Genomic DNA, 22,581 nt, shown 5'->3' on the forward strand with positions numbered 1-22,581 from the left:
TTCCATTTAAGACCTGACACAGCATCACAATAAGAATGCATTATTTCCTACTCAAAAATAGGTTTAGATAATTCAATTAACTCCACTAAACAACATGTTTAAAGAATGTGGTCCTGTCATAATTAGATCAAGATTTTCAAAGTGGGAGAACTTCTTCAGAACTATTTCCCACATGACACACGGGGGGGGGGGGGGGGGACAGGTGGAGCTTAAGCACCCCTAACTACCAAGGGGAAACGCAAAGGGAAGAACTGAACTCTCCTGATCTAGGCCTCCCTGGGAAGCACTCTCTCTTCCTCCTCTGCAGACCACGGGGACACAGGGACAGGAACAGAGTCAGCCCCTTCCACAGTGGCACCACCAGTAGGGGCTGGAGGACGAAGACTGTTTTCACTGAACGCTCCTTTGTTAATCAGTCACTTTTATAAGTTGAAGACATTTTCCCCAAGGGACAATATTAGACATGTTAGTTGGATGCCCAGATAAACTCATTATTGAATAGAATGGCTAAAATATTGTTTATACATAAAATCAAGATACAAAAATTACCTGTGTAAATACTAGCAATAAAACAAAACACAGAGGACTAAGGTTAAATGATTTTTACATATCCCAAATTGTAGTCCTGGAAGAAGGACAGATTAATTAAAAGACAGGTACTTTTAGGGATTTCAAAAGGCTCTCACAAGGACAGGACTGAGAGCACTGATTCCTCACACCAACTAATTGCACTCCCAAATGTCTGACTATCGTTCAGAAGGATTCTTACGTCATGCTGACCAGCTATGCTTAGGGCTAGCTTTCACTCCACAGTCCAAAAGGGAAAGGGACAAGGAGGGTATTTCCTGAGGCGTCGAAGCAAAATAGATAGGAGAGAAAGAGAAGAAGAGGGTCAAAGAGGATGTAGGTAGCTTGAAGAACACCTGCCTGAGGGGAATCTGTGGAGCGAGGACTGGTAAGAGACAAAGAAACACGAGAGTTCATGATACCCAGAACTGGAGTGGCAGGGAGGACATGCTAGGCATTGTGTGACACACAGCTACCAAATGGCCCATCTGCCTAGTACAACTTGGTTGAAGGCAAAATGGTTGGGGTGAGGGGAAGTGCCAAATAGCCAGACCTGGGCTCACAACTCTTATCAAGCCCCAAGTCAAACCATTACTCCGCCCCGATGATGTTGGCATTCACGATGAACACATTTACAGAGCCTACAGGAACTGCTTACGGCCTGTTGTCGTGGAGCTGGATGAACTGGAGTGCCTACCTTTCTAAAGAAAAGGCACCATCCCCGAGTTCCCGTTACCTGGCTCTAGCAGTCCCAGGCAAGTAGAAGACGCCTTCAGTGGCAATGTAGAATCATGATGGAATCAGGGCTTATGGAATACAAAAGATATGGGATGAGTACTGTGGTTTATGTCACAGGGACTCAGAGATAAATAAAAGGACTGAAGAATAGCAAAGAAGGCCCACTTGAAAATATACAGTCAGTTACGTAACTCTTCTTCCCGGAACTATTCTACTCAGTTCCTTGACTTTCTCTAGCAAATTGTAGCAGCCCAAGAGCCTCCCAGGCTTGGGCTTACACAGGAATAGCGAGTGCAGGTCCTTATCACTAACCCTGCAGGGACTGGTATTGCTCTGCGCTCATTTAGAAAAGTTTCTGCTGACTGCCTGACAAAGGATTACAGGGAAGCAAAAGACTTTGGAGAGTGTCCTCATCCACCTCATTCCGTACTGGAGGAAACCAATGCAAATCTTTAACTGGAAAGAAAGAGTATAAACTAGGCAAGATCTGATTAAATCCCAGAATCATTTCAGAGGGGACAGGGAGGGATAAGGAAGAAACGCAGCTCTGCCTCTCTGAGTATGTGTTTGCGGGGGCCATGGTTTCCTAGGCAGAAGTCAAACCACTTTGCTTCTTCTTCAAAGACCTGCTTCTCATGAACACCAAGGGGGAATCTCTCAGTTCTTTTGTCTACTTGTATTTCCTAGCTCCGAGTGTTGCAATCCCCCAAGTAGTACCCCATTTCTTGCTGGGACAAAGCCATGCCACCTTCAGGGCACAAGAATTGGAACACAGCCATGCACAGGAGTGATCAACAAATACAGAAGTTGGACGTGTTGGCCAACATTTAAGCTTTCTGGAAACTACAACTTCTAAGGACCATTCTCCACATGACGGGGAAATCAAAGCCAGGTGAAGATCTGGGCTGAGTTTCAAATATTCCTTGGTTTACAACAGAGGTGGAAGGCGGGAGGCAGAATTATGGAACCGAACCCACAGAAGGCCAAGCCTCCCACATCCTGAGGGTGACAGCAAACAGGTGTGGACCCAGAGCAAGCCCAGGGCTGGACCCGGCAATTATCTCCTGAACTTATCCTCGTCAGAGAAGTTCCACCATGTTGTTACCACATTTTATACTTTTTCAAAGTGACTATATATATAAACATTTTATCTGGATTTGAGTATCCTTCAGGTTCCATTAATGATACTCATGGTAATGGTTCTCTGCCTCTAGCCTGTCTATTCTTGCCTCGATCCCCCAAGCTTACTCTCTGGGTTCCCATCTCATATCCATAGATTCCTATCTTCTTGATCATAAGGTCTCTTTTGACAAAAGGAAACTGAGACATAGAAATGTGCTTTGTGCAAGATCACACCACCAATTTGTGGCGCAGCAGGGATTAGAATCCAATTCTCCAAACTCTAGTCCAGCACTCTTTCCAACTGACCACAATACCTCTGTTATAGGAGAAACATCTGCCCTAGAGCAGCAAGACCAAGAATCAAAACAGTTTATCTGCATGTCTTCTTAAGCAAAACAACACAGCCAAAATGTTTGGCAGAGACTAACTAAATATTTCATCTGTCATCTACGCCGGGGGGGGAAGACTGTGGGAATGACGTCAGCACAGCACACGGGGCTACTGAAGACCACTACAACGGCCAGCAGAGGGGTGTCCAAAAGGAAAAATGCAGTTTTAACGTAAGAACAAGCTAGGAGCAAAGGAATCAGATTTTTTATGTTAATTGTTGAGATTTAAAAAGAGGATTCTGGATCCAAATGTTAATGTGAATGGACTGTCATCTGAGAGCTGACCAAAGAGAAGCCAGAAGAAAACATTACACTATCAAGTAATGGAGACAGGGATCCATGAACGTGAGGTGCGAATGCCTAGGAAATCAAAGAGAGGGCAGACAGGCTACAGGTAGAGAACCGCCAGCACACAGCACTATGAGTGAACTGGAAGGGAACGCAAGGGGCCCAAATAAGGGTCTTCTGAAAGGAGAAAAAGCACCAAGATCAATTAGCTGGAGAAAGGCTGGGGGAACAGAAGTCACTATACAGAACTAGGTGCACTGGTTAAAAAAAATAAATCCTACCAATCATCCCAGAGAAAAACTCTCCAAAGAGCATGAAAGCTATGAAGAGAGGGAAAAAGTTATTACCACCAAGTGAAAGTCACCTGAGCTTCCCAGTGACCTCTGATAAAGAAAACGCTTCACAGGGCAGACATTACCCCTCGATTTCATCCGAGGGTCTGATATCAGGACTGTTCAAATAGACAGGAAGAACAAAGGGGACTGACACAGGCCTCCAACCACTTCCCGAGGGGCAAGGCGTTTTCTCTCGTACAGACAGCGAGCCAGTCTTAGAAGGCTTCCAGAGAAGTCAGCCTCAGAGAGGGTTGGAGCTGTGCCTACGCTCTAGGTGGGCAGAGGGACACTGAGAGCAAGGACGAAGTGACGTCACCAGGAAACTCAGCCAGTGGCGGTCACCCTCCTGCCCACAGGTCCACCTCTGCTCTCCCATGCCATACTTACTACTGGCTGTGGGAAAGGACAGGAAGAACCTGGGGCTTTTAACCTCACAGGGTGTACATGCTACTTGAGCAGCGAGGACACACATTCCAAAGCACTAAGAAATCCTGCATCAACACTGGAGCTGCACAAGCACCAATAAGCAGCCCAGCCCCTGGGCTTGGAAGACGATACTCTTTCTTAGGGGAGAGTACTGACAACTAAGGCAGTGACGGGCAAATGAGAAAAGGTCTAATAGTCACAGAACTCAGCAAAAGGGAATTTTCAGAGGCAGATGAATTGTTTCCCGATTGTGAACTGATTCACTCACTAGGCAAAGTCTCCGAGAAAAGTAGTTAAGCCAAGGAAAGTATTTTTAAAAAAAGAAAAGAAAAAGGCAGCTCTTCCCCAGGTAGAAAGGTTGAGAAAGCCAACAAAAGGAAGGAGTGACCTCCATGGAAGTAGGGAAATCCTCCACCCAAGTCATTTGTAATCAAAGGCAGAAAGGACTAAACTAATGTAAACAGGCCATGAAAGCTAATGTGCCCTTCTCCAGAGAGGCCAAAACACACACTTCCCCAGCCTGGCCCTGCAAATGCAGACGTGTGTGTTCCCTTATACAAGACAGGCAGGCTAGGACAGTGGGGAATTCCCAAGCCGCTTCTAGGCATTTGTTTCCTGCACCCAGGCAGTCAGAGCACTCATAAAAACTCCAGGACACCCACACCAAATGGAAGGTGAAGCTAAGACTTTGCTGCTTGGAGGAAAATGCAGTTTGCCTTAAGTTCCCGTAAAAGAGACTCCGAACAATCAGGCAGCTGGACCACCCCCAAGTCTGAGCACCTAGGCCACAGTCCTGCTGCTTCCCCACCCCTCCTTAGCACCAATGCACTAAACAGCTGCCCGGGAGAAAACAATGGGCCTTTGTCTGCGCCTATGCCTTTAGATTATCTTAGAGAACCAAACAGGATAATTCCTTTAGAGGAGTGGTTCTCTTAAATACTTGTCCAGGTCATGATGAAAGTTTTGTTGTTTTTTACCATCTACAGCATCCCTTTCGAATCAATTCCTCCCAGTTCCCTACTGGGCAGTAAGGGTCCTGTACAGCCCTCGCCCCCACCCGCATATGACTCAGCGGCAGACAGGTCCTTGCAGCTCTTCCTGGAGCCTTCACCAGTCACACACCAGCTTCTACTTCTGCTTTCTTCTGGCCTGGCCACAGAACGGAAAGCCTGTGAAGTTTTCTTACTCCCCTTCTCTCCATGCACCAAAATATCCCAGATTGAGTAAATTATATCGATTATTGATACTGTTTTCATCCATATACCTGTCAAAATGGACTGTTAACAGTAACTGTGATTAAAAAAATAAAGTATCAAACAAGCTGGACCATCGAGCTTCTCCTAATGTTGCACTACCAAATAAAAGTTCCCAAACTGACAAACACATCAATACATTTTATGCTGTAATTTTTCGTGATTCAAAATATAACCTAATTTCGTAATAGATGAGTATACGGTGCTTTCTTGGAAAGGGCTGTCCTATTATGCTATTTCTTTGTTTTTAATTTATTATTCTGGTTTTCAAATTTCCTTTATGTGATGTGAAGATAACATAGGTGTGGGATTCTTGTTTATTTTTAGTCTCTTTTCCTGGAAAAAAAATTTCAAATCTGGGAATGCTATGTGGTCTGAAAAAACAAACTAACAAACAAAAACTGTGTTTTGTGAAATCCCATATCCCTATAGTACGCTGGGCTTCTCCCATTTTCCTTCACAGAGATAACTGGCAGCAAATGAATTCAGGAGCCACTTCCTCCAAACCACCAGCAAGGACGAGATGCGACAGCACAAAATCCCTTCCGTGAAACAAAGTCCGAAGAACTCCGAAGTCTCTTCCCCTCAATTCCTCCCTCCTAGCCAGCATCACTCCTCTCCCCAAATGCGTCCAAAAATTCTGTACTCAGGGTTTTTCAGAACAATTAGCTGGATACCATGAGTTCCCTAATTCAATCCAGAATATCATTCATTTTCCATGATTTCAGCACAAGGAGGCCTCACAATGCAGAAGAAAGGGCTTTGGAATCCAATGAACCTGGGTTCCAATTCTGGATCTCGGACAAGTTACTTGGTTTCTCTGAGTCATGATTTCCTCTTCTTTTAGACAATTAGTGAGATTTATGAAAGCAACAAGTAGTGAATGGCACATAGTAGGTCTCCTGTACTGATTCAGTACTTCCTTGACAACATTCTTTCCTTTTGTCCCCCAAGAGGTAGGCTTTTTTGAAACATTTTTGAAAAGAGAGCTGGAAATAATGAAAAAACACAACATTTTCCCACAAGAAATCAGCGTTATGCAGCTTTCCTTACCTTTCCTTGCTGGTCGCATTCCCATGGCTGTCCTCAATTCCTTTCCAGGCTCTCCTAGAAAAGGCCCAGGGCATCTATTTAATGGTGTAAATCTCCCATTTCTCCCTCTCAAGAGCCTGTGAGAACGAATTATTAGGTGGCTCAGGGTTCTCTAAGGGCAAGGCTTTCGGTGTCATCCCGGAAAATATTAAAATGTGGAAAAACTGCTCATCTCACCACCTCGTGTTTCTGTGTAGAGTTTCTTCAATCTGCTCTACGCAAATGCTGAATCACGTCTCTATCACTTTGCTGAACAAATGTTCCAAACAATCAAGAAAAATTAATCAGTTTTTCAGGACTACACGGTCTCATTTCACAGCACTCCTATTTGATCCCTATTAATGGAAGCCTCTCTACCATGAAAGCAAAAGAATCCCCAGTACCAGATGGACCAGAACAGTAACCTTACATGCTAACTTTTCTGGGACTACTGACATTTTATACAGTTGAATTCTGTACAGTAGGATGATTTAGTAAACGTATATGTTAAGTTTTATTTAATTTGCAGAAGTTTGTAAAAGTTTTTCATGTAAACAAATTCATAAGCCGGGGAGAGGAGGGAATCCTTTATTGGCCCAGGATATCAAATTTTGACCCCAAAGTTGTAGTCAACCTTTGTAATGACAGCTGAGGGCCTCAAACAAGCAGTAGCCAATGTGTTTAGAACCCGTGGTTTCCAGCGTTAGTCTCAGTCTGGCCACTGCTACTATGGTACAAAACCTGTGAGAGGAACAGACCCTTGCTGGGCCTCCTTCTTTTGCCACAGCAGAATGTAAATAGGATATCTACATTTGTAAGCATGTCCAGAAGATTATTAATATGAAAAACATCACTGGGGAGGAAGCACCATTAATGGATCGCTCTCATTCTCACCCATCTCATGCCTGACCCTTGGCAAGAGCTCCCTCCACAGACATCTACCACCACTGCTTCTCCTTTCCCGGACACCAAAGTACACTGTCAGGCTGGCTGTAAATCGCCACCCTGCTCATGCGACTCCTGCCATTTCCCCCAAAGTTTTCATGTTCTGTTATACCTGTAGGCTTTTGCATATACTGTTCCCTCTTCCTGGAATGCCTTTCCGCCTCAATTTTGCTTAGGCAACTCCAACAGTCCCTCAAGAGTCAGCTCCCACAGCATCTCCTCTGGTTGCTTTCCCTGACCCTGGGGCTTCCTGTGTGTGTCTTTTCCTTATTATTCTTCCCTTTTCTCTAGGCAAGCACCTGTATCATAGTCTGCTGTAAATGTTAGTTTATCACTTAAGTGCCCTAAATAAATTTGAAGTACTCCTCCCCATATACTTAACATTTAAAATTTTGATGCTTAAAATTCTAATACCAGATGCTTGCCAATGACTTCTAATTTGCCTCATGAATCCCTTTATAGTTCGGTATTAACCTTTAGCTCTTTATTGTAGATGTTTTATGCCTCTTGGAGGGCAGGCTCTGTGACCCCTTAATCTGCTAAGTCTGTGTCTTTCCTATCCCACAGAATCGGCCCCCAATGCTTTTACCATGCAGGATACCTGCTTGCTTACAGTTTCAATGGAGACACTGTCTCCCGTGCCTTGTCCCAAATAGACACCTCTTTTATAGACACAAATAGACACAAATCTTTCATTTGAACTCTGCTTGGGCCCTTCATGATCTCCCTCTTACTGTTTCACACTTGCTAAGCACTCAGTGACACTTTGCCCCGTCACTAAGGTGCTGCGGTACCTGGAGATTGTAATACCAATCATCCTCTCCAGAAATACACCCAAATGGTATGTCTTTCAGGTACAAACCACATCCTATGAAAGGATAACCAACAAGTAAACTTGAAGAATGAATAAACAGAAAAAAGATATAAGCAGTCGAAAAAAAAAAAAGTGTATGGTAGAAAACAACAAAGCTAACCCCAGGAATGGAATGCCTTCCTTTCAGTAAATACTCAATAAATAAGTAAATAAATAAAATTGACAGAATTGCTGATAATGATTCTCAAGGAGATGAAACATACGATCATAATGACTATGCACGGACAGGTTGCAAAAGAAACATTAAAAACATCAGGTTCATACTGAATCAATGAATAGATAAATGGAAGTCAACTTACAACAATACTAACAGAGGACAGAACAGTGTCTACACCACAGTTTTGTTGAAAGTGTTAGAGTCAGTACATGTAAAACATGTGTCTGGCATAACAGTATGCACTCAAAAATATTAGCTTTTATCATTATTATTATTATTACTATTATTTCAAAACAGAATAAATTCCAGATTGAGTAAAGATTTAAATGTAAAAAAAAATGACATCATAAAAAGCAATAGAAGACTAAATGATGGGTATTTATCTTAATCTTGCTGAGGGAAGATCGTTCTAAGAATGACACCACAGGTAAAAAGAGAATGTTAAAGGCTAATAAATTTCACTACATTAAATTATTAAAAATGTTTATATGTGGAAAACACTAAAGTAAAAAGATAAATGACAAACTGAAGGAAATATATGTAGTATAAGCCATGAGTTAGCATCCTTAATATTAAAAGAATTGCTAAAAATCAGTAAAAATAAAACATAAAAATACATGAACATGTAAATCACAAAAGAAATATAAATGGCATTAAACATATGAGAAACTATTCAACCTCAGCAGCAAACAAAGAAATGCAAATTAAAACAGCAATGCAATACCATTTTTATCTTACCAGATTTGCAAATATTATTTCATTCTTTTTAGTTTGGCAAGGATGGCTAAAATCAGGCACTCTCACTCACCCTAGCTGAAGTGATGCAGGTTAAAGACTTTCGGGAGGGCAATTTGGCGAAGCGCATCAAAAGCCCTTGAAAGTGTTCATATCTTTCATCTATCCATTTTACTCTACAAATGTATCCTCCAAAAACAATCGGGTAACTGCACTAAAATATAGGCATAAGGATGTTCATCAGAGTATTTTTATAATAGCAAAAAGGGGAAAAACTAAACATCAATAATATTAAGTAGATACATATTTAGTATTTTTGTGACATATGTTTGTTTTATAGTATTCCTACATATTATAGTATATATGTAAAAAATGGTTATCTGTGTATAGTGGGACTGTGGGGGTTATTTGTTCGTTTCTATTTTCTAATTTTTCTAGAAAGAACATGAATTACTTGTGCAAAGTTCAACTAACTAATTAGGAGGGAACTGCGCCATCCATGGGCTCTTGAAAGTGATGAGTAGGGGAAAAAGACAAATAACTAACTACCTATAATAATCATGCGTCCAGAGTGCACAGAAGGGCTTGATTCAGCCGGGAGCTGAGTCCTGAAGGATGAATTTGCCAGGGAATGAAGTCAGAAGGCCAAGAGAATATCAGCTGCAAAAAAAAAAAGAAAGAAAGGGAAAAGAGCCTATTGTGTTGGTAAACTGCATGTGATTTCAGCATGGCAGGAAGGGCAGGCTCTGTGTGAAGGACTTGAAGTAAAAAGCCAGATGACAAGATTTTTGAATGTCATGTTATAAATAAATTTGGACTTATCCTGTCTAAGGAGATTCAATAAAGAGCTTTTGTGATTCACTTACAAGAAGATCAAGAAAAGGCAGGACAAAAGGTACAGGAGAAGTGGGTCGAGAGAGGAGTGTGGATACTATGTGGGAAGAGGCAGAAGGCAAGCTTCCGGGTGCTGGAAATTTCCTCACCTTGATCTGAGTGGTGGCTACGCAGGTGAATACAAAGGTTGAAATCCCTTAAGACATACGCTTAATATTTGTTGCACTTCACTGTATGTTATTCCTCATAAAAAGGAAGTAAGTGTGGTCAGTAAGCTGTTATGTTAGAAAGCTCACTGTTGGGAGCAGCCTAGAAGATTGACTGAAGAACATGCAGGGGCAGGCATTCTGACACATTCAAGCTGCATTCCAGGAAAAAGACGGTCAAGGCTTTAAGAGGACTGGAGGCAGCAACAGTAAGGAGGACTTTTGGGAAATGGAACTGACAAGACTTTATGAGTGTGATTACTGAGAAAGGAGGAATCAGAGATGAATCGTTAAAGGAGCTGGTGAATACAAGAGAAGAAAGAGCAGCTTTACAGAGATAAGTACTGCACAGGGGAAGGCTGAGGTGCCTGTGGATCAGCCAGCTATCCAACAGCAATAACTATATGCCAGGTTGTCTCCTAAGTCCTTTACATATATTAGTCCATTTTACCTCGCCAAGACCTTAGAAGGGAGGCACTATTATTATCCCATTTTACTTATGAGGAAACTGAGGCACAGAGAGGTTAAGTGACTTGTCCAGGAAAACACACAATAAGTGGTAGATGAAGGATCTGAACCCAGGCCATCTGGTTCAAGAGCTCATGCTCTTAAGGTGACCGTTGAGATACAGGTGATGTATCTCTGACATAAAAGAAATAGTTGAAGGCCTGGGGATACCTGAGACCCCACAGGAAAAGGATAGACAAAGATGAAGAACACTAAAACATGCTTCTCTGTGTTGTTCCAAGGATTAAATAAAATGACATTTATAAACCCCTTAGCAGGACAGGTCAGAGTCAGTACTCAATTAAAGACACCCACTAGGGATAATTTTTTCAACAAAACAGTATCATACAAAAGGAACTGGGTTAGATGAAAAGAAATTTAAGGGACGTAACATCCAGATATAACACATGGTTGTAGGTTCAATTCTGGTATGGAAAAAACAATGGTAAGGACACTTGAGGGGTCAGTGGAGAAATCTGAAATATGGTCTGGGTATTAGTTAAAATAAAAATTTACTGAACTGGAAAAGTGGGAAATTAGATTGAAAAACAGTAATGTATAGTATGATCTTGCTTTGGTAAATAAAAGAATACATACATGTACATATATGCACCTAAAAAAAGATCTAGAACAGGGTACACACTAAGATATGAACAGTGGTGATCTGGGTGTCGGGAAAGGGGAGCTTTTTATTTTTTATAATGTACTACAATGCATAAATTACATTTTTTAAAGAACCAATTTAAAGTGGAAAATAAAGACAATTTTATATTTTACAGTTTTCTATTAAAGGAACTCACAGATACAAAGAAAGCAGAGCAAACCTCAAACAGTGTACTAGGTGGCTCTTGGATGCCAAGCAAAGGAAAGGAAAGCAGCCTCACTCCCGTCGGCAACCCAAAGGCTCAATGAAACACATTTCTGTATCCACCTTCTTTTGCGTCTTTTGCTCTGAGCAGCTGCTTTTCCAAATCATGAGAGATTTTAGCCTGATTGCCTCCCTCTCGTTGTGTTACTCAGTCTAAGAAAACAAGACACCGTACCCCTCCCTGCTTCCCCAAAAGAGCCGGGGAAGCAGGCAGAAATAAAGAGCCTGAGAAACAGGGACTACTGCATGCCCTGTATCCACACTGTAGGCAAAGGAACTTTCAGAGGAAGGAAGAAGGATCTCACGGAGAAGCCTCTTCTTTGGGATTACACAGGCAGGAGAGGTTCTTCTGGAAAAGATTTCAAACTTAAAGGTTTCAGCAGGGAAGTGCTGCCCTCAATGGAACTTCCCAAACTTACGGCAAAGGAGCTAATTTTCATTTCTCTTAAATTTAAAGATGGAGATGCTGGGCAGGGGTAAGGGGGAGAGGGCAGGGCTCCGTGTGGGCAAAATAAGTAAAGGAGTATACATTATTGCTGCCTACACTCTCCTCTTGGCTGGGATCCCAGCAAAGTGGAAAGCTGCCAGGTCTACCTGGTAAATCCCAGTCAACCAGTTGAGGACCCTCACCAGTTCTTATTCATCTTCAAAAACCGCCTCAGCATTCAGCATACTGCCTGTTACGCAATGAACGGGCTACAAGTGAATGCAAACGTAAGTCAACAAGTCTAAACGAATTGAGGTTTTACGTACTGAGCTATGTAATCTTTGGGGCTAGAAAACTTTAACGTGGAATAGAACTAAATGATAATAATCTATTAATAACATGTGATGCAATATGATCAAAAGATGAAAGTTCCAATGCTCAGCACAGCAGCTGGCGGTCAGCAGGCCCTGCTTGGTATTTGTTGGATGCTCCAGGCTTTGTTCCACGACTCAAACTTTCAGATCCAGTATGAGATATTATTTACAGGTCTGTGTTCTCACTTTCATGCTGACCTTTAAAGATTTTCTTTAGAGACAGAAAAAGATTCCTGAGGATGGAAAACACTTTGAAAGTAGCTTAGCCTGTGCCAGTTCACTGGCCTGGTAAGGGCTGTCGATCTATTCTCATCAGCGCAGGCTGAAAACGTACGTGGACCACATCAGTGGGTCTGGGCTTCAGTACAACCCATCTGTCCAAAGTATTTGTGGGCCCAGGAGGCAGGTCTTATTTCCACATGCCTCTTGTGTCATAAAAAAAAAAAAAAAAAAAAAAAGCGGTGTAAGGTTGGGGTCGTGGACGCCTGACTCCCCAGCCACCATGCAGCTCTTCTGACAGAGAGGTCCAGGCCCTCTCTTGGAAGCTGCTCCCTTCATTGTCCATCCGCTCGTCTGCGCCTCCCCAACCCGTCCACCACGATCTTCACACCACTGTGGTGTTATCTTCTAGCCCTACTTTCCTTACCTGGCCCAGGTTGGGGAAACCCAGGAATTGTCATTTGGATACTAAACTGTCATTTATAGCCATATGCAGAATTAAGGCAAAATACCAGTTCTTCAGCTTCATACTTCAGAATGCTCTTAGAAACCTGGGTACACACCAGAGAATTAGGTCACCTTCAAAAACAAAAAACAAAAAAAAAAACCCAAACAAACAAATGCTTCTAGGCCCCTAACTACACTAGTACCTGGATTGTTATAAGGGTTTCCTAACTCCTCCAAGGCTCCCGTTTCTTCCTCAATCCCAATCCATTTTCCGTATTATCAATTATATATCACCTTCACTGAAGAGAAAAGATAGAACAATATTTCAAGCGCTTTCCATGCATGCCTCCCTGTCTTTCCACATTTAAATTCTTCAAGATAACTTTCAAGATTCTTCCTGGTCTTCGCCTGATACAGCCGCTGCATCTCCCATGGGTCTCCCGTAAACCTGCTGATCCAATTAGGACAGCCTAGTTCCCATCCAAATTTCTGTCCCACACAAGCCAACATCTTTTCTGCCTCTGGGCCTTTGCTCATGCCATTCCTAGTTACTTCTCATCCCCCAAACTGTCCTCCTCGACTCTGAAGGCAGAATTGTATGGAGGCAGGAGAACTGACCTAGGAATTAAAACATCTGGATTCTAGACGTGGTTCTGACAGAAACTAGTTGTGTACCTTTGGACAAGTCCTTTGCCTCCCTAGGCTCAGTCTCCCCATCCATAAATTGAAAAATTGACCTAGATCAGCTTAATAGTCCATCCAGCTTTAAAAAATTACTCTGTGATTCCTACATGCCCAACAAATCCAATCTCCTTCAAAGTCTGCAAGTCCTCCACGAATTCTCTCTAAGCACTCCAGCCCACATTATCCTAACCCTTCTCTGAACTACTATGCCTGGAACCCAAAACAAATCACATGGCACATTTATTCAGCTAAGATTTTCTGAGCATTTTCTTGGCCAGATATTATGGCAAAGCATTGGTAATAAACAGAAAGCCAAGTAAGACCCAGACCTGTATATATCACCTGCATAGCCCTTTCCTCTCCACTCCTTCTATCCAAGTGGAGTCATGTTAAACATGAACATCAGATGCAAATGATATCATTTATTCATTCAACACATATTTAAAGAAAACTTACCATGTACTGTTCTAAAAAGTGAAGATACCAGTAAACAGATGGACCAACTCCCTAACCTCATGGAGTTTATTTGCATGGGAAAGCAGACAGGAAAAATGCACAAGTATGTATATAACTCTAGTGAGAAAAACAAAGCAAGGATTAAAGATTGATGAATAGCAGTAGTTTCACATAGAATGGTCAGGGAAAGGCTTCCTGAGGAGCTGCATTTGAGCTGCTACCTGAATGAAGTGAGGGTACAAACAGCATCCCCGGTGTAGGAGAAAGGCTGTGAGACAGAACAGATGGGGAGGAAGGAAGATGGGGCGCAGGTGGGAGGGCTAGAGGTTAGCGCACTTAAGGGCTTGGTAGTAAATGTGATTCTCTTTCTAAGTATGATGGATGGGATTCCATGTGAGGGGTACAGCAGGGGAAACACGGAGTCCTTTGGTTGCCATGTGGAGGAGACACTGTGAAGGGACAGGAGTAGAGGACTCAGGACCAGTTAGAAGGCTGCACAGAACCGTTATGAGCTTGGCATCCTGTCTTCAACTGTCTTCAACGTAGGCTCACATCCTGACTCTTTGGCTTATAAGCTGTGTGATCTCAACACAGTTCATTTCATTGTACGTCAGTTTCCACATCTTTGAGTGAGGATAACAGTACCTAAATCATAAATTTGTCGGGAAGATTAAACTAGTGCACTAAGGCCTTTAGAACACGGTCTGGCACAGAGTAAATACTCCATGAATGCTAGTACTTTAAAACCACGAGATCATCCACGTACGCATAAAGTGCAGACAGAGAAAAGAAGGGGCTGAAGCCTGAGCCCTGGACACTCCAACAGCTCCAAAGGCCTCCATCCAGATTTCACCATAAGCCTGCATGTCCTAAGCTTTGTCTGGGGCCCTACAGCCCCTGCATGTAACTCACAACTGAAAGCTTGATAACGTAATACTTTATATGGTTCCTTGGGCAACAATTACATGTTCTAAGTTCAGATTCTTTTTTTCGTTTTGTTTTCTTCACATGCTTGTCTTGTATATACACCATGCTGCTTGGCATAGAGTTAAACACATACTCAGGAGTTCACAAATACTCACATGTAAATATCAAAAATAAGTAAATCAATGTAATGCACTATGCATTCTCTTAAGAAAAAAAAAATCTTCTTCATGAAATGATGTGGATTATAAGATATCCTTAGTACCACCTGACCATCCAACCATCAGGTCCATCTTAGCAGACAGCCACACTGACCAAAGCAGTTACACTACCTGCTGTGCCATTTTTCCTCTGACTTCCCAATCCTTATGCTTTGTATATAAACTTTTCTGTCTCTTCTTTCCTGGAGATTTGTCTAAGTACAGAAGTCTCTCATTTCTGGCAACACATCACACTCAGTCCCCCGGCCCCCAGCACGCATAGCCCTGAAAGAATCTAGACAATGAAGCCATAATATTCCTAAAAACAAACAAACAAACAACAAAAACAAAAAACATCAAAACTTGGGAAATAAGGGAAACAATATGGGGAAAGCCCAAATACATATGTAGAGAATCATCCAGGAGACGTCTCACCAATGTACAGAAGTCTCAGTGCCGTCAGCTAGTTACTGCAAGTATTTATAAAATGACCTCGAGTGATAAGCGTTTCCAACAGAAAAAAGGTCCAAGTCAGTGAGGGGGAAAAAGTGCTAACTTTTTCATTCCTTACTCAATCTCCACAGAACTCTATGCCCTTCTATTTTTTCTTCCCAGACTCTCCCATCCATCTCCCCACACGCCGGTCCTGGTGATGATAAACCTCAGAAAACAACGCTGACCTTCCAGGACCAGCTCTTGATGTGGCTTCAACCAAGTCTGAGCCTCACATCCTGAAATCTGCCCCTAGCCCTCCAGGGACCAGTAACAGTGACAAATACATGGGAACTATGTAGGCGACGTGAATGTGGGCAGAACTGGGCACATGACACTGCTCCCAAATTGGCTTTCTCACTCAGATCCAATCCTGCAATAGACAATGGCTGCTCGATGTTACTCTACCAGTACCTTTCAGCAAAGCTATTTCTAACTAATTCTGACCACTGGTCTACTTATGGGTTGTTTTTTTAAATGGTCCATCCTAAGTAAGGTATAAAATAGCTTCTGCTCATCTCCCATGATTCCGCCATCACTTTCTGTATAAACACTTTGGTCCTAAATACTATTCTAGTTCAATGCAGTGACCTGTCAAAACAAAGACATAGGGGGAAAAATAATAAAACAGAAACCTCACAAGTGATATCTCTAATTAACTGAACATTGAGGATTCAAATAAACACTTTGATGTCAAATCCCACTTTTCTACACGCTCCTTAACCCCGCAGCACTAAACATCCATTTAAAATTGGGTTTTCTTCATATCCAAGTGTCTGTGCGCAGATTCCAGCGTCCACCGAGAAGCAAAAAGCCTGATTCCCATCTAGGACACAACTGTCACGAGAACTTACATTTCCCTTGGACTTGGTGCCAGTGTTAGGATCACTCTGGTTTACACAGAAGCTTTTTGGGTCTAAGCACCTAGAATCCATCCATCTCTGGCTCAAGTGGCGAGACCAGACTTTCAGGAAAGCTTCTCCAGGCTACCACTGGGCACTTTCTAATGCAGGGGATAGATATTATGCTAAGTGGAGTTCCTAGAACAGTAAGGGTAATCTAGCACAACTAATAGGAAAAATAACTGATTGTGCCCTGTTTACTCTCTAGAAAATATACCCCCACATGTTGAGCCTTCGTATAAGGAGTCAGCACTTAGAGCAAAAGCCAGAGTGATGTATTAACAGCCACTTCCCAATAGCAATATGTGAATCAGGAGGTATCCCACATACAAAAAAATTTTCCATCTAATTTCTTAACATGACCCACTCATTAGTTCTTCAGACACCTAATATTAAGCATGTTCATAAAGAAAAGTAATAAGAGAACAAACAGATGCTTCAAAGCACTAGTCCAGTGCTTTTTCCATAGTATTCAATAAATGTTGAACACAGGAAAGAAAGAGTGTATGAATAATAGTAATGCAGAGCTCCTCCTTGAAGACTAGTGTCTGACAGAACGTCCCAGGACACAGACTCCTAGATTAGAGGTTCCTTCTACCCCACTCCAGTGAGCCCTGGGGAACAGGAAGAATAGGGAGAATGGACAAAAATACCCACAAATATCTAGGTTCAAACTTGTCCTTAGCTAAATTAATATCCAAGATCCCTATTTCCCATCAAAGAGAGACAAAAAGCCACCAATATTAACACTTGCCCACTCAAAGTAGTTTCCAGAACACTGACAACCACAGTTCCCATCATAATCACTATCACCCTTTATCAGAAGAAGTACGTAAAGAAGGGTTTTATTTCTTATGCTATTAATAAGGGTTAAGCAGTTTATTTCTATAATATTTGCCTGAGGATCCTAACTTCCAGTTTAAGCAAATGATTCTCACACTTCTAGAAAGGCTTTAATTGGGCTAGGCTGTTACTTTTAGTGCAATCTTACAATGGCTGGATTATTTTTAAGCCCTTAAAGGACTCGAACAAAATTCTTTCGATGATAATTTTTTTAAAAAATCATCTCCAGAGTTTACAAATGTTCCATAATTACTCATGCTGGTGTCAGGGGGAGGGGGCACATTTCATTTCCAAAAGGCTCCCTTCAATCTGAAAGCTCTAATTGCCAACATATCTGATATTGACTTCCTGCATAAAACAAAACACAACAAGTATAATCATGGATCTAAACAATGAGACTTAGAAAGAAAAACAGAGAAAGCTCTGCTCTTTTAGCCAGAGGAAGGCAAGGAAAGGATGGGTACAGAAGGGACAATATATACATTTGGTACAGCCACTGGGATCCAGAAAAGACAATTTGTTCACTCTGTGAATATCTGTGCATTGAAGAAAGGTGGGAAAACAGTAAAAGAAACACTGAAAGAAAACTTAGGCAAACTACAAGGAGATAATCTGTGCTCATCAGTCTGGAAAGCTCAGAAAACGTTTCTTAGGAAGGTTGTGTAATCTCTTGAGAGAGATTTAAGGATATTTGGAGGTGGAGTAGGTTAAAATAGTCAAATGGTTCTACTGTACTCAGAGATTACATCTGAGTATCAAAAGGCTATTCCAGTTTTATTTTTCTAAGCTTTTAGCTAGCTTAGAAAATCTAAATAACTCCTTAATAAATTATAAAAATGACAAATGCTTACCAAATATAAAACACTAACAACTATATGAGTAAGCAATGCGCCAAAATACAACCCAACATCTCTGACATTTAAATAAGAGAATTGTGAAAGTCTCTTTTTGAGACCTCCCCACACCCAACTCTCAAAACTAACTTCAAGAGCATTCTCACAGGAACTCATACCAAAAGATCACCGATGGACTAACAACAAGCTTTGCCATTCTTGGGAGGAAATCCTACGTAGACGGTTTTCCTTTCTGATCTATAACTAGAGGCTACAGATAAAACAAAATGGCTTTCAGGTGATACCACATTCAAACTGAGAGAAGGAATAATTGGGGGCATGAACTCTGTCTGGTCCTAGGGGGATTACCCTGATCCAGACAAACTAGAAAAACAGCTAAGAGATTCCTCCAACGTCAAACTCCAGAAACTTCTAAAGAAATGGCAACGCCGGAACTTTAACCCATATCTTTGGACTCTAAATCACCTACACTAAGAGAGTACATTCCTCAGAGATCCAAAACCCAAACTGAGTCATCCTGACACATTTAGAGGTGCTGGTGAGAATTTCACATATCAAAGTGTCCTTCAATAGGGCAAGCTCTCTGGTTAGAGGCTCTTAAAGGTAAAAATCGGTATAAAAAACTGAGGTCATATTTTGGTTTTGCAACCATGTTGATGCTAACATTAATTAATATAAAACTTCTCTAATTGACAAAACTTGATTTTTCTGCCTTGTCAGCTGCCCTTTTTGTGTGCAACTTTATGCTACCTGACATTCCTTAGCCTAAGAACCAAGTCTTCAAAACAGTAACAAGTTCAGAGGAAAAGGCCTAGAGGTTGCACAAAGAAGAGCAAGAAATCTAGATTGTACACAAAGTGCAAGACAATTCTAGTAAAATGGCTCCACCCACTGCTGCCCTTCCTGAGCCCATTATCTGCAGAGAATCAAAGGGCTTGTCTATAAACTTGGGTATTCAATGGTCCTGTAAGCTCCCTAGCTGTATATATGAACAACACAATTAACTGGTAAGAAATGTGGAGGGGTAGGAAGAGCTTTGCGCATCTCTAAATTCTGGCTTTCATATCCCTTCCAAACTCTCCAAAGGCATCCTATTGCTTTTCCATAACAGAAAGTTTAAGAAACGTACATTTTATCTTAATTGGTCTTATTATTAAGAAAGGTAATCTCAATTCATTTCTACCTTGCCAGTACCAAGTTTTTGTTAACTTAGCATTTCTAAGAAACAAGAAAATGTGGAAGGTAAGGGACACCTCAACTTAAATCAAAACTTTAGGGCAGAGGCCCTGGTTTAGAGCTCAACTTTGCCACTTAGTAAAGGCTCTTCCAATAAATTATAACATTGATCTACGTTCCAGGGGTCCCAGGGTAGTCCTGGAAGAGAAAAACTCACCACAGCATTGCAAACCACATGGGGAACATGAAGGACAAACCACCAGTTGTTGCTCCACAGACACATTCCATTTCAATGTCCGCTTGGTCATATCCAGCTTTCTTCTGATCCCCAGTAACCCTGTGGTCAGTGCAGCTAGTTCTTACCCAGTGAACCCAGCTATTGAAGGGTAAATCGGGCAGACTTTCAACACCCAGATATCTTGGCTACATTTACTTTTTTTAACCTCCTAATTAAGAACTATATCTTGCACATGACCTGTGATGAGTGTGTCACATTCCTGAACACAGATGTCACATTAATCTTCCAAAAACATTGCTTTGCCCATCGCTCCTTTTCTCAAAAATCTTTAAAAGCTAGACAATGTGTGTAGGATAAAGTTCCAGTTCCTGAGCCAGAATTCAAGCTGACCACAGTCTGCTTCAACTGAACCTCCCACTGCCCCGTTGGGGAAGGCAGCTGTGGAATCACAAGCTTTAGAGTCAGATAACAGGGAGTTAGAATTCCAGCTTTCCCACTTACTACTTGTGGATCTTGAGCGGATATTTATCTTTCTGATCTCTCTTTAAAATAAGAATAACAATGCCTACTTCACAACACTAGAGGATGAAAGAGAGAGCAGGGCATCTGGAAGAGCAGCTCACTAAGCATTACTTTTCTCCCTAGCTCAACCCAAATGGTCTACTCTCTCTTGAAAACCCTCCCCAGCAACTCTCCACTAGTTTCAGAACCACACTGTGTTTCAAGGCCTAAGTGAAATCCCTTCTCTTCTATGAAGCCACCCTGGCTCACAATTGTTTTCTCCTCTGACCTTCTATCATCTGAAATGGTTGTAAAATCTCATTCCTCTTTCCCCAAGAAGTTCACAAATCCAAGAGCAAATTTTTTTCTAATTACCAAGCTAATCACAATCTAAGTGTTCAGTAAGAAATACTTTGAGAATAGAGTTGCCTCAGAGTTGTCCATCAAGGGTCCAGGAAGCCTTTGCTTCACTCCATGCATTCAACCTGCTACTCTTGAGCTCTTGCTTTGCGCTGTCTTAATTCAGCATGGAAGACAGACTATGAGCAATTAATTCGGTGTCTATCACCAATCAGCTTTCTGGGACCTAGACTATTTCTGACTCTTTAGAAATCCCTATTTCTGAAAAAATCCCATCAATGAAGGGCTTCACCTTCTGAGAATATAACTTGGAGAAAAAAATAGTAATAGTCACTTGGGTTTTAAACCGTGTGACTCTATCTTAAAATGGCCAGCTAAAGTATGTGCATATGAGATAGTTCAAAACAGTCCTAGAGATGAGCTAATGAGCTCTTCACCCTTCCCAAGACCCCACTGTCCAAATGGCAGAAACACCTGCGTAGGGATACCAGCAAGAACTGGACTGAGGCAGCATCCGAGCAAATTCTCTCACTTGATGAAGAAGTTGTTTTATTCACATTCAAGTAATTATAAACCACGTTCACATAAAGATCCCAGGACAATGCAATAATCTCTCTTTGGAAACACTTGATAATGTTCAGTCTTTTGAACTCTACTAAATTACGAAAGTCTTGGATAAGGTAGCATAAACGTTAACTAAAGCGTGTTCTTTTAGTCTTGGGCCACTTCAAAAAATACATCTTTAATACTTAGTACACTTCAGCCGAAAGGCAAAAAAGGAAAGGTAATCATTCCGATAAATACAGTTTAATTTGTTAAAGTGATAAGAGTACAAAGTTAATTTTCCTTTGTTTGAGTTCTGTGTGTGTGTGTGTGTGTGTGTGTGTGTGTGTGTATTCTTTAAGGAGCCTGCACACAAGCTACCACAGCTCCAGGTAAGAGCTCAACAGCCGTTGCAGAGCAGCTTGGGCATGTCCAGGGGACAAGGAGGCTTGCAAAGCTCACTCCCAGGGCCGCCCGGACTTCGCACACCACAGCTCTGCACTCCCGCAGACCCCCGTCTCGCTGTTCCCCACCCCCAACCGCGCAGCCCCAGCCAGGCGGAAAGCAGAGCCTGCCCCGGCAGCCCAGAGGGCAGTCCCCTCCAGCCCGGTGGAGCTGCCCTGCCGCCCTGCTCCTCTGCGCCTTCCGAGGCCCCCCAGAGTCCGGGCGCCAGGATGCAAATACTCACAGAACTGGAACGCTGCCGGAGGGAAGGAGTGGAGAATAGCGGGAAAATGGCTAGGGCTGCAGCGGCAGGCAGGGCGCGGCACAGCTGGAACCCTAACCCTCCTGCTCGCCACCCGGCCCAGAGCAAAAGCACTGAGGCAAGCAGGCAGCCACCCGGCCCGCGGGCAGGCGGGCAGGGAAAGCAGGGCGGCGGCTGACTGCACTTACCTCTGCGCTGCCCAGCCAGGCTGGACGCTCACACCGATGGGGGGCTGGCCTGGAGCTGTACAACCCGGAGGAGGAGCGGCTCCGGAGAGAGGGCGGGCGGTGGGCAGGCATCCGCACCCGGGGCTGCGGCCGGGCTGGAGGGACAGAGAAAGGAGGGAGCACAGATTTGAGTGGAGGGGGCGTGGAGGAGGTGTGCCTCCACCCGAGACGGAGAGGGTGGGCTGCTGGAGCCTGGCGGAGGGGTGTGCTCAGAGGCAACAAGAAAACCCGCGCTGAGAGTGCGCGAGGGGCGGGGTGGGGTAGGAAGGAAAGACACAGGGGTAGGGGAGATTGGGGGTGGGGACAGGATGAGGAGTTGGCCCTCAAACTGAATGGTCTCACCTCCGCACCATCCGACCAACACTCGTCTGGGTCTGGAGCAAAGCACAAGGGGGTCTAAAACTTTATGTCATTTTCTCATACACACGTGACCCTCGTTCAGTCCAGATGGTTTCAATCACTGGAGGAAAAAAGCGGCTCTGCTGGTATGCATGAAAAGCCGGAGCTGGGAAAGTCTGGGAAAAAGCTGCCTGGACAGCCTGCCTGCCTTCAAACAAACCGATGAGCTCTTTCAGTTCTCCCAGCCCTCAGCCTAGGGAAGCCCTGCAAAACACAAACAGACATTAAAAGAAGCTACATTTGGTACCGCAGCAGTAGCAGCGGAACTCTGAAAGCATTGGGGTTCCAAAGAGT

The 22,581-nt window shown here is 42.9% G+C and overlaps 1 protein-coding gene across 5 annotated transcripts in view; it reads right to left on the reverse strand.

Moving 5' to 3' along the window:
- Positions 1-22,369, reverse strand: part of DENND2B (DENN domain containing 2B) — a 140,333-nt gene extending 117,964 nt beyond the window's left edge. For 2 of the 5 annotated variants that reach the window (XM_074335958.2, XM_019728545.3), the window contains exons 1-2: positions 22,231-22,369; positions 21,850-21,983 (exon numbers count right to left, since the gene is read on the reverse strand). The gene's annotated coding sequence lies outside the window, so the exon portion shown is untranslated. The other 3 variants (XM_019728554.3, XM_088791628.1, XM_019728573.3) reach the window with 3 other exon arrangements.
- Between the last annotated feature and the right edge of the window lie 212 nt (positions 22,370-22,581).

The sequence above is a fragment of the Rhinolophus sinicus genome, chromosome 14 (genome assembly GCF_057876585.1).
Source record: "Rhinolophus sinicus isolate RSI-liver-muscle chromosome 14, RSI-T2T, whole genome shotgun sequence".
Taxonomy (NCBI): domain Eukaryota; kingdom Metazoa; phylum Chordata; class Mammalia; order Chiroptera; family Rhinolophidae; genus Rhinolophus; species Rhinolophus sinicus.